We start from the raw sequence: 17,694 nt of genomic DNA, 5'->3' as shown, positions 1-17,694 counted from the left end.
GAGGTTGCAATAAGATATGACCTTGCCACTCCAGCTCTGGCAACACAGTGAGACCCTGTCTCAAAAAAAAAAAAAAAAAATTCTTCTTATTCCTTTAATGTCTATGGTATTTGTGGTGATATTCTTTCTTTCATTTCTAACATTGGCAATTTATGTCTTCCATTTTTATCTTGGTCAGTTTGGCAAGATTTTTATAGATTTTACTGATCTTATCAAAGAGTCAGCTTTCAGTTTCACTGGTTTTCCTCTACTGATTTTGTTTTCAATTTCACCAATTTCTGCTCTTAACTTTATTATTTCCTTTCTTTTGCCTGCTTTGAGTTTACATTGTACCTATTTTTGGGGGGATATTCTTAAGGTAGAAGCTTATAACATGGATTTGGGACTTTTTAATAAAAGCATTTGATATTTTAATTTCCCTCTACCAACTGCCTTTGCTACATTCTGCAAATTTTGATATGTGTGTTTTCTATAGTTTATAATTTCAAAATATTTTTGGTTCCCATTTAATCATTAGGAAAATTATTTGACGCTAGTAGGAAAGATATTATGGCAACATGTTGGAAATGAAGACCCAGGCAAATTGAATACTCAAATCTGGGTTTTGAAACCAGATAGTCTGCTTCTAAATATCTTGCTCTTCACACTATACCGTGTGGCTTTTCAGAATACTTCGTAAATTCTCAGATGTGGAAGACTTGAAGAAAGTTGATGATACCATCCAAGGTTTTGAATACAGGAAAAGAAACAGAAATTTTTTTTTGGAGGGTGTATTAGTTGTTTTATACTATGATGAGTTAGAGCCATTGATGTGAGAAATAAAGGGCTGTCTTGCTAAAGTACTCATTCCTTGAAACAATCTGAAATCTGCCCCTAGAGACTATTTCATCCAGAAGAAAGGCACTTGCTATTTTCTACTCCTCAGCTACTGTTAGTTGAATTGGGCTAAATATTGTTTCATTTACTTCTCACCTACACCTTTCCACATTGAGGTAGAGACTTCAGATCTACGAAAACAACTGGGAGCAAGTCACAGTAGGATCCTGTAAAGAGCACAGTGGTTTTTGTTGGTATAAACCTTATGAGTAAATCCTAGCAGAAAGTGATGAAATCTAGAAAAACTCTGGTAAATACACATTCTGGTCAGTTATATTTTACACAAAAATATTTGCATTCTTTTGGAGTAATAGAGTAACAATTATGGGTATAAAAAGATGTTCTCTCAAAGGAAGAATGAACATGATAGAAATTATGAAATATGTGGGAAATATATATGGACCATCCTCCCAACCAAATTTAAACCTGAAAAGATTATTCTAAATCACTGTCGGAAAATGTTCTGGGACAAGAAAGTTTGCTCACTGTCTAAACTGATAACACTTGAAGTGTGGTTAGATATTATCTGTTTAAGAATGAAAAAAATAAATAAAATTGAGGCCAAACCTGAGTATGTATGTGAAATAACAATACAAGATAATAGGAAACAGCAAGGGTTGGTTTTGTTTCTGAAAATGATTTGCTGCAGGAACCAGAAGGAAATACTATTAGAAAACAATTAGCATTTACAAAACTATGCAAGAAGGTATTGCTTTTTATAAAACAGGAGAAAGCTATGTAAAGAGATAAAATTCATATGAAATGGTAAGTGAATGACTTAAAATAAAAATGGATTGTACAGAAATTTAAAATTATATTAAAAAAATGAAAATCTGTTGATACTCCAAAAAGCTTAATGATGGTGTTGTACAAGACAAAATTGAGAAGATCAACCAGGAACAGAAGAAAGGAATAATAAAGCAGTAGAAGACTTAACACAATTTTTTTGACTCTGATATTTCAGTTAAACATAAAAATACATATGGAAAAGTTTGAGAATCAGATAAACTCTATGGATCTTGTCCTCAGAAATATGTACCCATGTATAGACACATAGAACTCATGTCAATTTCAAGGAGGTTCAAAAACTTCCTAAATAGCATTCATGTATCCCATGGTAAGGTGAAGAATTTCTAATAAGCAGTGGAACTGAATAATATAATTCAATTAGTTTTAAAATCAATGTTCCATGAACACATTTTTGCCCTCAACTGGCTATGATCATAGTATCCCCACTCAAATATGTTTGGGGAATGCTAGGATAAGTAATATTAAGCAGATTCCATTACTTCATTACTTCTCAGAGCCTCCTGTATGCAATGTATGAATATGTGGCTGTTTAAAAATATACTTACTTCCTTGTTCTAAGTGTTTAACAAATATTTATCTTGCAATCCTCCTAATAACCCTATGAGTTAGGCACTATCATATTGCCTATCTTACTGACATAGAAACTGAGGAAAAGCAAGAGTAAATAACTTGCCTGATCCACAGGAGCTGAGAGTCAACAATCTGGTCCAGAGTCTGTGTTATTAACCACTACAATAAAAACAGGAAGCAGAGCATATAGGGAGCATTAAACATTTTATTTTCAGGTGAATCTATTAATATTCCATAGAAGCAATGTGTTAGCATAGTATAGAAAGTAGCAATTTGATTAATTAGGTAGAATGAATAACACAAATACATACAAAACCTATACATACACAGTTAAATAACTGAAAACTAACAAGCAATACATAAAATATTTACAAACTCAATCATCTATTAGGCAATTAAAATATCTCAACATATTCCAAGCATAAATTGTACATTCTATTAATATTTTCTTTGATAACAATACAATGCAACTAAATGCTATTAAGTGTATTACTTATGATACAATTACAGTTGCTAATGTCGGACCTCAAAATACAGATCCTTAAATGAGATAAAAGTTATTTCTTTCTCATAAACAATTCTTACATAAGCCATCCCAGTAAACAGGGTACTTCCTTGGTGTCAGGAATCCAAGCTTCTTCTATTTGCTTATTTCATACACTTCAACCTGCCATTTATACCCTGGGCTCCCAGGTAGCTACTCCAGCTCCTCTCGCCTTCATGTATGCATTTTAGGCATTAAGACTAGGAAGACATACTTTTCCTTTTAGAGTAAGAGTTTTCATCAGTTCATCATCCCATCGCTTTCATTCATGTCGCCTCATCGAACTTAGTTACATGGCAAAACCTCGCTACAAGAGAGGCTGGGATGTATTACTCTTTAGGTTGTTGTCATGTGCTCAGCCAACAAAATGTATTACTATATAAGAAGGGGTTAACTGATATTAGAGTGCTGAGGGGTTAACTGATATTAGAGTGCTGAGGCAACAAGTGGCTTCTGCTAAAAAGAAAAATTCTCTTAACTCTGATAAAAGATAAAATCAAAATTATAATTACAAAAGGTTTAAAACTGGTGGGATGCTGCCAAACCTATATGCAAAAGAAAATTTAATACTTAAATGATTTTATATTAAACAAGAAAGAATGAAAATAAATGAATTTATCTCTCAAGTCAAGAAGCTAGATATAATTCTTTTAAATGAGTATAAGAGAAGCAGGGAAGAATTAATAAAGATACAAATGTAGATTAATAATTTATTAAAAACAGTTGAATTATAAATAAATTTGAGTGCTGGCTCTTCAAAAGACAATTAAAAAAAGATAAACTGCAGAAAATTCACATCAATAATACAAGAAGATGCATATTCTTAACATTATATATGAAAGAGAGAATATAAGCACAGATATAAAGGAAGATTAATAATCATAAGTGTATACCAACAATTAGTACAGTGCCTGGCAAAGCCCCTGACACAAGTCCCAGGACCTTAATTATTAATTAATTAACTAGTTAATAAACCCTGGCCCACTAAAGTCTCTTGTCTATAAATTAATTAATATGCAAATCTATTACAATAACAAAATCAACTTAGGATATTAGAAATATAGATCATCAAAGTAAAGAAGACAGAACGAAATCAGTATTTTTCTATCACATTCTACATACCAGGAGCTTTACATACTTTTTAAAATTTATTTAAACTTCATAACCCTATAAGGAATGTTCAAAGCTGAGCAAACTGACATTCAAAAGATTAATAGTTTGCTCAATCTCAGGCTGTAAATGATTGAATTGACGTCGGTATTAGCCTGCCTAACCTGAAAGTTGAGGTTCTTTCTACTGCTTTGTCCTTTTTTATTCTTTCTAAAACTTCTTTTTGCCAAGAAAATCATACCAAGTTCCTTATATCTGAGCAGGTTCATTTTATCTATTTCACTGGTTTAAATATTGAGGATTTGTGTAAGAACACTTTTGAAAAAGGAGTTTTCTCCTCGAAAAAATTTTTTTGAAAATCATTACATCTTAGTAGCAGGGATCTTACCTATGGCAGAAATTTCTCTCAGGTCTTTGGACAAACAGTATTGTTTCTAATCAACTGCTTTGTTTTATCTTTCAGACACCTGTGGGTATTGCAATTGACTGTGCTTCTCTCTTCACTTGGCTGGTAGGAAGATCAAAAAGCAGAGATCAGTTTATCCCTAAAACCTTACAACACAATATCTCATGCATGTTTTTTTGTACTATTCATATCTCTGATTTTATTTTCCCTATATTTTTTGTTTGATTTTTTAAATGTCTTTTTTTTACCCATGATGTTGTAAATACTTTTGTAAGTATTTGAAAAAAGTATGTGTGCTAGGTGTTGTGTGTATAAAAATGTATAAACTGATAAATAATTTTCCTAACCATTCTCTTATTTTTTAACATTTAGTGCATTCATCATATTTATTTGCTTTCCTAACATAATTTATTAGTTCGTTCTGGCACTACCAATGTTTGAAATTTCCAATTTTACCACTACCACATTTATAACCAATATTACTATAACCCATATGTACCTTAATAATATGAATAATAGGACTTTGGTGTAGGAAAGGAAGAAAGTAAAATATGAGAAGGGAAAGTATAAGGAAATTCATTTGATTATAGAGTGAATATCAAGGAGGGTGGTGAGTAAACCAAATGATGGTTGAAGAGAGTATGGTAAACTTAGGCTTGATCTGTTCTAACAATAAGTATAAGCTGGTAGGTTTGAGCAGAGCTGCAGCAATTTCAAAACGGTAGCAATTCTGCTGGTAAGGCAGAGGGTAGCACCAGGATTTCAAGGCATTGTTTTTCAGTTTAATTTAAAATCCAGCTAACAGCTAGCATTAAGGATCAGAGTCCGATACATAGGAAGTCATATCTAACAGCTACCGGAGATGGTTTAACAGGCAAAAAAATTCTTATTTTCACTTTCATTTTTGATAATCTCATCAGTCTAGCAAATTCTTAAGCGCTTATTAACTAAATCTACCTTCTTATTAAAATTTTTATGAATTGTATTATCTAGCTATTGTACTAATATTTTAATTATGAACTTCTGTGAGCTCTCTCACTCTTTTTATACTTGCTGAAATATTTTTCTGGTTTTTTAAATATATAAGTAGATTATTTACAATTTGGAGAACTTGTGTGTGGATTTAAAGTGTTTCCTTTTTAATATATTGATCACCTCAAGAAGTAGTAATTCCAATTGTTGATAAGGTGGATATCTTGCAATAGATCAACATTCCTGTTGAGAACAATCAAAGGTAATTGTAAAATGCACATGAACTCCCTGCACTTTCTCTTAATTTTTCTGTAAACCTAAAATTGGTCTAAAAATAAAGTTTATTAATTAAAAATACACATGTATGCTATAATCTGAATGTTTGTGTCCCCCTCGAAATGTATATGTTGAAATCCTTACTTCAAGGTGATGATAGGGGGTGAGGCCTTTTGTGCAGTCACCAGATCATCAGGGCAGAGACCTCACGAATGAGATTAGTACCCTCATAAAATAAGCCCAGGAGATCTCCTTCTCCCCTTCCACCATGTGAGGACACAGTGAAAAGACACCATTTATGAGCCAGACACTTATGTCTTGATCATGGACTTCCCAGACTTCAGAACTATGAGAAATAAATTTTTGTTGTTTTTAAGCTACCCAGTCTATAATATTTTGTTATAGCAATGTGAAGGCTTTAGGGAACTGCTGTACTAAACTGTAAACTAGAGACTCAAGATTTTGGATGGAGGCAAATTTAAATAGTAAGTAAGCTCGTAGACCGGATGTGAGTTTTTTCCTGAGGACATTCATCAATCCTGGCCTCAAGATAAGAATCTGGGCACATATGGAAGTAACATTCATCCAGTGTTGGGCAGCTGGCAGGGGGGAGAAGGAGATGGGTAAATTCACACCTAATGGGAGTGGTGTGCACTTTCTGGGGGATAGGCAGGCTTGTAGCTCTGACTTAGGAGGTGGAAAAGCAATATATGTAACCAAAGTGTTTGTACCCCCATAATATTCCTAAATGAAAAAAAAAAAAAAGAAAAGAATATGAGAATCCAGGCTTTCCTCTTGCAGCAGAATGAATTCCTGGGACAGAGAAAACAGCAGAGCTTTTGGTAGGTGCATGGGATAAAAGATGAAATTTGAGACCTGTGGGGCTAAAATCTTAGTAAGAAGGGAGGGGTAGAATGACCCTGATACATGACAGGTGTTCCTCACAGGATATTTGTCATTCTCTGAAGCTGCATAGATGAGGGATAAGAAGCTTCTGAAAAACAGACGGTAGATTTTTACACTCTTATAAAACTGAATAAACAAAAATAAATGTTCATGGTCTACAAGGGAGAAAAACACAAGTGAATAAACTAAATTTCAGAATGGAAATAGTAGATGATACACTGAATAGAAGCAAACTAGAAGTTGGAAAAAAATTATACCAAAGCTGCAAGTGATCTTGACTTAGCTTAGTTCCTGATTAAATTAAGCTCTCACACTCTATTTCTGCCCCCCAAAAAAATTGCTACAGGAAGATAAATTATGGAGACAGACACTACACTAGCAAAAATTTATGAATGACATTCAAATATAAATTACTGAACATTCAAAAAGATAAGACTACATGAATTTAAAAAACAAGACTAAAAACTGATAAATATATTGGAAATTAATAGGCCAGAACTTTTAAGTAAATATGATTAGTATTTAAAAAAGAGGAAAAGATGGAGAAAATAGAAGAAAATATTGAGAATTTCACCAGCAAATTAGAATATGTAAAAATAAATAAATGAAATTTTAACTTAAAAAATAATTGAAATAACTCTAAAGATGGGTATAATAGAAGACTAGACACAATAGAATAGAAAATAAAAAACTGCAAAATGAATTAATAAAATCATGCAAACTGAAGCACAGAAAAAATGAAAATACAGAAAAGCATAAGGTAAATGTAAGACATAATGAAAAAATATAATATGCATATAATTGGGTTCCATAAGAAGAACAGAGAGCAAATGGGGTAGCATTAGTATTTGAATATATAATAGCCACAAATATTCAAATAATGATGAAAGATAGCAACCATAGAATTCAGAAGTTCTGGCAAACCTGAGAACATTATATGTAAGCAAAATTACATCTAGGCACATCATAATAAAGCTGCTTAAATCCAATAACAAAGACAAAATTAGAAAAGTACTTAAGATAGGAGAAACATTGCCTTACAAAAGCATCAAGATTGACAGTACAATCTTAAAAGAAACAATAAAACAAAAAGACAATGAAATGATATTTGAAATGCTGGAAGGGAATCTTATTCCCAGATAATATATGTTTTAAAAATTAAGATGAGATAAAATTTTTGAGATAAACAAATACTGAGAGATTTTGTTGCTACCAGAGGTAAACTAAAAAAATAAATATTAAAGAGATCTTCAGAGAGAAGGAAAACAATCTCAGGGGGAAAAAAATCAGTGAAAGATATGAATAAGGAAAGGTATTAAGGGCAAGTATAAGTATATCACTAACTATAAATGAATATTGATGTTAGATAACAAAAATGCTAATGGCTTGAGGGCTTCACAATGTATATAGAATTAAAATGCATAATAATAATAACAAAAAAGGGATGGGTGGGACAAATTGAGTCAAACCATTCCAAAGTCCTCATATTATCTGGTCGGTGAAAAAAAAAAAAATCAATTATAGTCAAAGAAGCATGTTTTAATAACTATGGTAACTACAAAAAGACAAAGAAAAAGAATGTATAACTGACAAACTAATAAAAGGGAAATAGAATAGTAAATAGTGAAAAATAACTGATTAATCCTAAAGAAGGTAAGAAAGGACATAAAAAATATAAAACAAGTGGGTTATATGGAAAACAAATAGTATGATATTACCTATTAAACCCTTATGAGTAATGATATCGAATATAAAGGGTTTAAATATTCTGACTAAAAGATTAAAAAATAAAACCTAACCATGCTATTTATTAGATGTACACCTTAAATATAAGAACACAGGAATTGACTGTGAAAAGACATGAAAAGATGTACTATAAAAACACTATTCAAAAGGAATCTTGGTATTACATTAGTATAAAACAAACCAGATTTTAAGGCTGGATAAATTTCTAGAGAAATACTGATAAAAGATCAAACCAATAGCAGCATATAAAATTATAAATTTGTATAAACCTAGTAACATATATATATATGTGACTATAGATAGATGATACATAGATAAGCAAAAATTGGCAGAAGTAAGAAAAGAAAAAAATTCAAAAGCATATGAGACAGTTTAATTCATCACTATTCATAAACAATAAAAGAAACAAAAATTGTAAGAATATAGAATGTATGAACAACACAACAAATGACTTACTGGCATAAATTGAGCAGTGAATTCAATTACGAGAAAATATACATTATATTTAAATGCATATTGGATATGTACCCAAAGCTAATCTTAACAAATTTCTTTTTTTTCCTGTGTTAATTCAGCCAACGTGAATTTTTTAAATTTTTTTTATTTCAGCATATTATGGAGGTACAAATGTTTGGGTTACATATGTTGCCTTTGCCCCATCTGAGTCAGAGCTTCAAGTGTGTCCATCACCTAGACGGTGCACACCGCACAAATTTCAAATAATTGAATAACACAGAGAATAGGCTCATGGCCACTATTGAATTAAACTGTAAGATAATAGTATAGATAACTAGAAAATCTCCAACTTTTGGCAATTAAGGAACATACTTTTACACGAGTAAAAGAAGAAATCACAATGGAAGTTAGAAACCCTTATTAGAAAAACTTTCATGATATGGTATACCATAACTTTTGCAATGCTATAAAAGTAGCATTTCTTAGAGGCATGCTTATAACCTTAAGTTCTTATATTAGAAAAGAAAAAGTACTGATAATCAAAACCTAAGTTTCCATTTCAAGAAGTCAAAAAGGAAACAGCACATTAAACACAAAAAATAGATTAAATGAAATAATAAAGGTATAAGTGGAGAAATTAATGAAATGCAGTAGAAAGCAAACACACTACAAAAAAATTTAACTAAGTGCAAAATTATTTCTTGTTTTTGAAGAATAACATTGCTAACTACCCACAGGGATGATCAAATAAAATAAGAGGGAAAACCCATTTACCAGTCTCAGGAACAACAAAAAGAACATCACTATAGGTCCTTCTGACATTAAAAAGATAATAAAAGATATTTTGAATGACTTTACGGTTTGTTAATTTAGATGAAATAAAAAATTGCTTGCAAAACAATACTTGCCAATGTTGTCAGAAGAATAGGAAATTGAATCATTCTAAATTGCTTCAAAATTTTCAATATTTTACACAAAAAAACATCCTCCTAAGTTGACTTCGCCAGTGAATTCTTCCAAACACCAAGGAAGAAAGAACACGCATCCCACACACACCTTTCCAGAGGATTAAGAAGCAGAGACAACATTCTTTTTATGAAGCTAACATAACCTTGCTATCAAAATCTAGCAATAGTATTACAAAAAATTAAAATTACACATCAACTTCTTTCATGAACAAAGATGAAAAAAAGTCCTGAACAAAATACCAGCAAACAAATAGAGCAATATATTAAAATGAGTCAATTTCATTCCATGAATTGTAATGGTGTTTTAGCAATCAAAATAAATCATACAGTGGAGAAAAGATACCCTATTCAATAAATGCTGCTGGGAAAATTGGATAGCCATATGCAGAAGAATAAAACCAGACCCATATCTCTCACCATATACAAAAACTAACTTGACATAAGTTAAATACTTAAATGTAAGACCTGAAATTATAAAATTCTAGAAGAAAAGCTAGGAAAAAAATTTTTGGACATTTGACTAAGACCTCAAAAGCAAATGCAACAAAAACAAAAACAGACAAATGGGACTTAATTAAACTAAAAAGCTTCTGTACAGCAAAAGGTATAATCAACAGAGTAAACAGGCAACCTACAGAATGGGAGAAAATATTTGCAAACTATGCATCCAACAAAGGGCTAATATCCAAAATCTACAAGGAACTCAAACACAATAAAAAAGAAACAAATAACCCCATTAAAAAGTGGGCAAAGAATGTGAACAGACATTCTTCAAAGGAAAACATACAAATGGTCAATAAGCATGAAAAAATACTCAACATCACTAATCATCAGAGAAGTGCAAATTAAAACCACAATGAGATACCATATTACACCAGTTAGGATGGGTATTACTAAAAAGTCAAAAAACAATAGATATTGGTAGGAATGCAGAGAAAAGGAAATGTTTATACACTGTTGGTGGGAATGTAAATTATACAACTTCTATGGAAAACAGTAAAAGATTTCTCAAAGAACTAAAAATAGAAGTACCATTTGATCCAACAGTCCTACTATTAGGTATATACCAAAGCACACAAATAATTCTGTCAAAAAGATACCTTCACACATATGTGTATTGCAGCACTATTCACAATAGCAAAGATATGGAATCAACATAAGTGTCCACAAATGAATGACTGAACAAAGAAAATGTGGCATGTATTTGCCGTGGAATACTACTCAGCCATAAATATGAATGAAATCATGGCTTTTGTAGCAACATGGATGGAATTGGCGGCCATTATCTTAAGTGAAATAACTCAGAAACAGAAAGTCAAATACTGCATGTTCTCATTCATAAGTGGGAGCTAAATAAGGTATGCACATGAACATAGAGTGGAATAACAGACATTGGAGACTTGGAAAGGTGCAAGGGTGGGAGGAGGGTGAGGGATGAGAAATTACCTAATGGATACAATGTACATTATTCAGGTGACGGTTACACAAAGAGCCCAGACTTCACCACTATGCCATATATCCATGTAACAAAACTGTACTTATACCCCTTAAATCTATAAAAAATTAGAAAAGAATAGCACAAAAGTAATTAAAGACAAAAAATAAATCACTATATTTGACCTTAACAGAAAAAAAGGAAAGAACATAAAATTACATTGATAGGTTAAAAAAATTAAACATCATTCATTAAAAAAAAAAACTTTTAGTAAGATAGGAACAGATGGGCTCTTCTGTTCCTACATAGAAACTTCAGATAAAGTGTCTACAACTGTTATAATTAATGGAGAATTATTGAAAGCATTTTCAGAGTGTAGAAATGGGACAAAAGTTTCTGGAGGTCCCAGCTAGTGCAAAAAGGCATGAAAAAAGAAATAAAATGTATAAGGTGTTATAGGAAGAAATAAAACTGTCATTCTTTATAAACTATATGATTACCTATGTAGCAAATCCAAAAAATTATCTAGACAAGTTATTGAAATTTATAAGTGAATCTAGCAAGGTCACATATATCAAAATCAATTGCATATTTATATACCATCAACAGAAAATATAAAAGAAAAAATTTAAAGGTAACTTTTATAATAGCATAAAATTCAAGCTGTTCAGAAATAATTTAATGAAATATGTGCAAACTCTGTATCCTGAAAACTATGAAACTTTGTTGAGAGAAATTATAGAAGACCTAAATAAATGAAAGGGTATAACATGCTCAAGAATTGTAAGACATAACAGTATGTAAGATGACCATTCTCCACAAAATGAGGTATAGACTCAATGTATTCCCAATCAAAATCCCAGAAGCAATTTTTTTGGTGGAAATTGATCAGCTGATTCTAAAATTTGTATAGAAATGCAAAGGTCCAAGAACAGCCAAGGCAGTTTTGCAGAAGAATAAAGTAGAAGGACTTTCATTACTAGTTATTATGTCATTGTCAAGCTGCAGTAATTGTGACAGAATTGTATTGGCAAAAATAATAGACACAGCCCAGAGGAACAAATAAAAATCCAAAAAGAAATCCATACTTAATGTGGCCACATGACAGAGATGACACTGCAAGACCATGGGGAATAAATGTTACTGGTTCCATTAAATACCCATATAGAAAAAATTATAATTTTTACAACTATTTCATGCCATACAGAAAAGTCAATTTCAGAATAATTATGTCAAGATATTAAAATTAAAACAATAAATGTTAAGAATAAAATATAACAATTTTTTTGTTGGAAGAGGTAAAGATTTATTAAGCAGGACACAGATTGCACTAATTTTACATAAAAGAAAAATGATAAAATGGATATTAGAGTTGGTACATAAGTTTTACTAAACTAGAATTAAAAATGTTCCGTGATCAAAAAACATAAAGTTAAAACCAAAACATAGTGGAAAAAATATCCATAATAACAAAAGGCTTTTATCTAGATTAGATTAAGAATACCTTTAAATCAATAAGAAAAAAGCATACAATCCAGTAGAAAAATTGGCAAAGGACCCGAATAGAAAATTAACAAAAGATGGTGTCCAAATGACCAATGCGTATGACAAAAGGTGCTCAATTTCAGTGATTTTCAAGTTAATGTAAATGAAAACTAGATTGAAATACCTACTCACCCACCAGAATGGATAAAATGAATATAGATTATTCTAGCATTGATGAAAACATTGTACAACCTCATGTAGTGCTAGTAAGAATATGAACTGGTACAAGTACTTTAGACAACACTTGGACAGTATATTCTAAAGCTGCATATATGCATTGCCAGCAATTCCACTCCTTGGTATATAACAGAAATGTGTATATATATTTTTTCACCCTCCCTCCCAAAAATGTTCTAATTATCACAGCATCACTATTTATTTTAGCAAGAAGCTGGAAATAACCCAAATATCCATCAATAGTAAATCAGTTGTGTACAGTCATATCATGTAATATTATAACATGATGAAAATAAACAAGCTACTGCTATCTGCACCAACATGGATAATACCCAAAGAAATAATGTTGAGTAAAATAAACCAGACAAAATAATAAATACTGCATGACTATTATACAAAATTCAAAAGCAGGAAAAACCTATCTATGATTTTAGAAATAGGAATAGTACCCTTGGGGGTATTAATTCTTTGGACAAGATATGAAGAGTACTTCCGAGGTGCTGGCAATGGTCTAGCTCTTTTTTTTTTTTTTTTTTTTTTATTATTTTTTTTTTTTTGAGACAGAGTCTCACTTTGTTGCCCAGGCTAGAGTGAGTGCCGTGGCGTCAGCCTAGCTCACAGCAACCTCAAACTCCTGGGCTTAAGCAATCCTACTGCCTCAGCCTCCCAAGTAGCTGGGACTACAGGCATGCGCCACCATGCCCGGCTAATTTTTTGCTATATATATTTTTAGTTGGCCAGATAATTTCTTTCTATTTTTAGTAGAGACGGGGTCTCGCTCTTGCTCAGGCTGGTCTCGAACTCCTGACCTCGAGAGATCCACCCGCCTCGGCCTCCCAGAGGGCTAGGATTACAGGCGTGAGCCACTGCGCCCGGCCTAATGGTCTAGCTCTTGATCTGGGATCTGGGTACATAAGCATGTTTACTTTGTAGATGTTCATCAAGAGGGATACTTATGACTTATTTTGTTTTACATGTTATAGACATCAATCAAAAGATTACTTAAAAATTTCACACAAAAAGAAATTTCTTAGAAAGTTATCCCACCAAAGAAAGAATTGATAATATACTACATTTTATAAATTTTGTATAATTATCTCTTTACTTTTTACAGACTGTTTTGTGTATTATGTGAATTTAAATTGATGTTATATAATTGCTAAGATGCTATCGTTACCGCACTTATTCATAAATCTTTGCTGTTTGTACATATACTTATGTGTGATAAAATATATTCAAACATATTTTAATAATTTTCCATAAAAGGGTTTTCTATTATATTCTATAGTTGTATATTTCCAGTTTTGTTCAGTATCTCATTATTTTATTACTGGTTGATTTTTATGTAGGATTTGCCCCAATAATATCAGTATCACAGAAAGAAAACACTGATACGGATAATGGATTGAAGGGAAGAAAGACTAAGTATGGAAGCAAATTTTAATATTGAAGATAAGATGTGATTACGATGTGAGATCAGCCTGAGAGTGGCAGGAATGAAGAAGCAGTTAAAGACCTGAGAGAAGTTCCTGAAATGTAATTGGTGATTAACTAAATGTGAGGAACATGAAAGGACTAGTTAAGAATAATTCTACCTTGAAATACTTGATAGAAGGTGATATTAAAAGTTCTAGATTTTAAATAGAAGAAGAAGAGGTTTGGGCTATAAGAAAATGACCCTAACTTTGTAGAGTTTACTTCTAAATTGCTTGCAAGATGCCCAAATGGAAATATGACCTGGAATTCAGAAGAGAAGATGAGGCTCTTTTCTCATCTTTCTTATGTCAGCATGTATGTATAAGAAAAATCATTGAAATTACTTTCTTGCAATAAGATAAAAAGAAAAGAATAAAATCCTTAAAAAAAATTAAATTTAAGAGTTGGTTAGCATGTGAACTGGCTGCGACCTGTAAAATTAAGGTAAATTCCTCCAGGGCAATGACTGTAGGAATGCTCGCAAAAGCCTCTCCCACTTGGACCCAGGTTCCTGTCCGTTGCCTTGGTCCAAATTTCAGCATCTCAGCCCTCAGGTGGATGTGTTATAGATTGTTTTGCTTGATCCCAAGTTTGTCTTTGGCTCCAGACTTTCTAATCTTTCTCTACTCCACATTCTACAGTCTATGAGTAAATTTCACTCTACTTCTAGGACCAGGCCTATTTTCCAGAACTTTGGCCCAGGAATTGCCCTCAGGGTCCCCCCTATGCTTGAAGAAAACACTAAGCCATCATTGAAGCAGGTAGAAAACTAGCAAACAGAGAAGAACCATATTGATTAAATGAACATGATTTTTCTAATTGTTCTATCACTTTTGTATTATCAATAATTTTTACCACATTGGTGAAAATTAAGTCTAGATACACTAATTCTTACTGCTTTTCTGGAATCCTTCTGGGAATACATCTATTATCAAAATAATTACTATGTTTTCATATATTCTGATTTGTTGAAGTTCCTCTTTAACACTACACCTTGATTTTGTGGCAGTCTTGTAATGTTTATCAGAAGAATATCATCCAAAGCATTCACAAAATGCTCCAATGGTTTCACTTTTTTTGTCCCTTTCCCTTGTTTCTTTATTCCTTCTGTTCCTTCCCAAAGTTACAGGGCTTCCACATATGTGTGTATCTTCTTGACATACAATGCCATTCCAAAACACCTTCCACTAAGCCTGTTTTAAAATATATTTACCATTCTTTTCTCTCTTCTAATATTGAGTACCATCTCATTAAGTTGTACCTAGAAAGCTTATTTTGGTTAACATTTCAGAGTAGTTCTTGTATTAAATATATACTCTGTATGGAGTTTAGAACAACCAGCTTTCTGGTTGTTTTCTCTTTCTTTTTTTTTTTTTTTTTTTTTTTACATTTTTTACAGTAGCTTAACTTCACACACACCCCCCTCAGAGTTTCAAGTAGAACTGTGAGAAACTTCATCATCTAATTGGCATTTTGCTGCATGATGCACCACCCATAAGTAGAATCAATTTTAGAGATTATACAACAAATCCATCCTCACTGCATTTAGGAGAGGTTAAAAAATAAATTTTCAGTCTAAAAGTATTCATAAAGGGATAAATGTTAAAAAGATCAATTCCATAATAAGAGGAAAATGTCTGACATCTGGTTAGTGGGAAGGGGGATGAAAATAAGAAAAAACTAGAGATTATATACTTTCTGAATCCTTACAAGTTTACATATTCTAAACCTAGCATAATGCCATCCTCTCTTGTCTCTGAATTTTTCTCTTTCTCTCTCTGCACTTTTTATTCCTTAAATCCTTTAATTATAGCCCTAGACCAGCTGCAGCAGTGAGAATTGTAACTATGATTTGCTAACACGCAAAAGTTTTTTAGTTTGCTACAACTGGTTATCTCCTAAAAAAGATTGGACTTGCACCTCAGCTCTCGAGAAAAAGTGAGGACAATTGTATTCGTGTGAGATTGAGTACAAGCAGATCCAAGTGGTATAGGGATGGATTGCACTGGGCTCAAGTTATGCACTCCCTGAGTTCTGCTTGAAACCACATACATCTCCAGACCTCAGGCATTTGCCTTTTTGGTGCTGGGGGCGGGGAGTGGGGGGGAGGGAGAGAGCCCCTAGCAAAGACTCACAACTTCCACAGTTTTGAAGTCCTGGATGCTGCCCATGGTGCTGACATCTCCATCACTACAAATTTAGGATCTCCCATAGACTGCATCTACTGACATAAAGACACTGCAACTACCCATTGGCTGTATTGAACACATTGAGGCTTTGGCTTCCCCAACATACACGTGCAGGGGCCAGCTAACACAACCCAGAAAACCAGGGAGTCAGTGCTACATGGACAGATTTTAACCAATAAAAGAGAAAACAGAAGGAACTAACAAATAAATTGTTTGCCTTTCCTTCTTGTAATGAACTATTCCCAATTGCCATAGTTTCATATAACCTCTCTGGAGACTTCCTATAACAATTAACAATCAACCAAAAGCTGTGAAAAGCTGAGGAACATATTCCATAGCTTCAGTTTTTCCTTCATTTTCACTTCTCTAGGTTTGTACCCCTAAGAAAACTGTAGCACATAAACTTTTGCCTCAAGGTCTGTTTTCTAGGGAAGCTTATGGTCTAAAGCTACGGTAAGACGTGGTCTAACTATCATCAAAAAAAAAAAGACATTTTTAGATTGGCTGTTCTAAATGACTACAACTAAAACCTAAAGACATGGAAAAGTTGAAAGCAGTATGAAAACATATATAGAAGGCAAATACTAATTTTTTAAAAACCTATAATAGTTCTATTAGAGTTAAAACAGTCTTTAATGAATGAAAAACATACATAATAAGGTGTATAATATATAACTATAAAAAATTAATTACCAGAAAGAGTTAATAATTCTTAATTTGTGTGTGGCTAATAAAATACTTTCAAAATGTCTACAGTAGAAATGGCTGAAACAACTATGACAAAGTGAAAAACTCCCAATCATGGAGACATCTATTCACTTCTTTAAAATGTTGATACAATAAGAAGAAAGAAATTGGGAAATATAAATAATTTAAATACATAAGTAGCATATTTCTAATATCAATTTTTAAAAACCTAGAAAGAAGCAAAACATCCTTTGACAGATGACTGGAAAAAATTGTTATATAGCCATTCCATGAAAGTTAAAACATTACAGCTATGTGCAACAACATGATGAACCTAAGAAACATAGCCTTCAGTGAGAAAAGCAGGTTACAGACCACATAGACTATAATAGTATATTATAAAGCTCAAAACCTAGAGATAGATACATTTATAATAGAAACTATTTTAAAAAGCAAGGTAACAGTAAACTCAACATCCAACATATTGGTTACCCTTTGGAGTTGGTAGAGGGTTGGGATTTGGAGGAAAGTGTAGACATAGCCTT

Source organism: Lemur catta, chromosome 3 (assembly GCF_020740605.2).
Source record: "Lemur catta isolate mLemCat1 chromosome 3, mLemCat1.pri, whole genome shotgun sequence".
NCBI lineage: Eukaryota > Metazoa > Chordata > Mammalia > Primates > Lemuridae > Lemur > Lemur catta.
The sequence above is the reverse complement of the archived record's forward strand: the minus strand, read 5'-3'. Positions refer to the sequence as shown.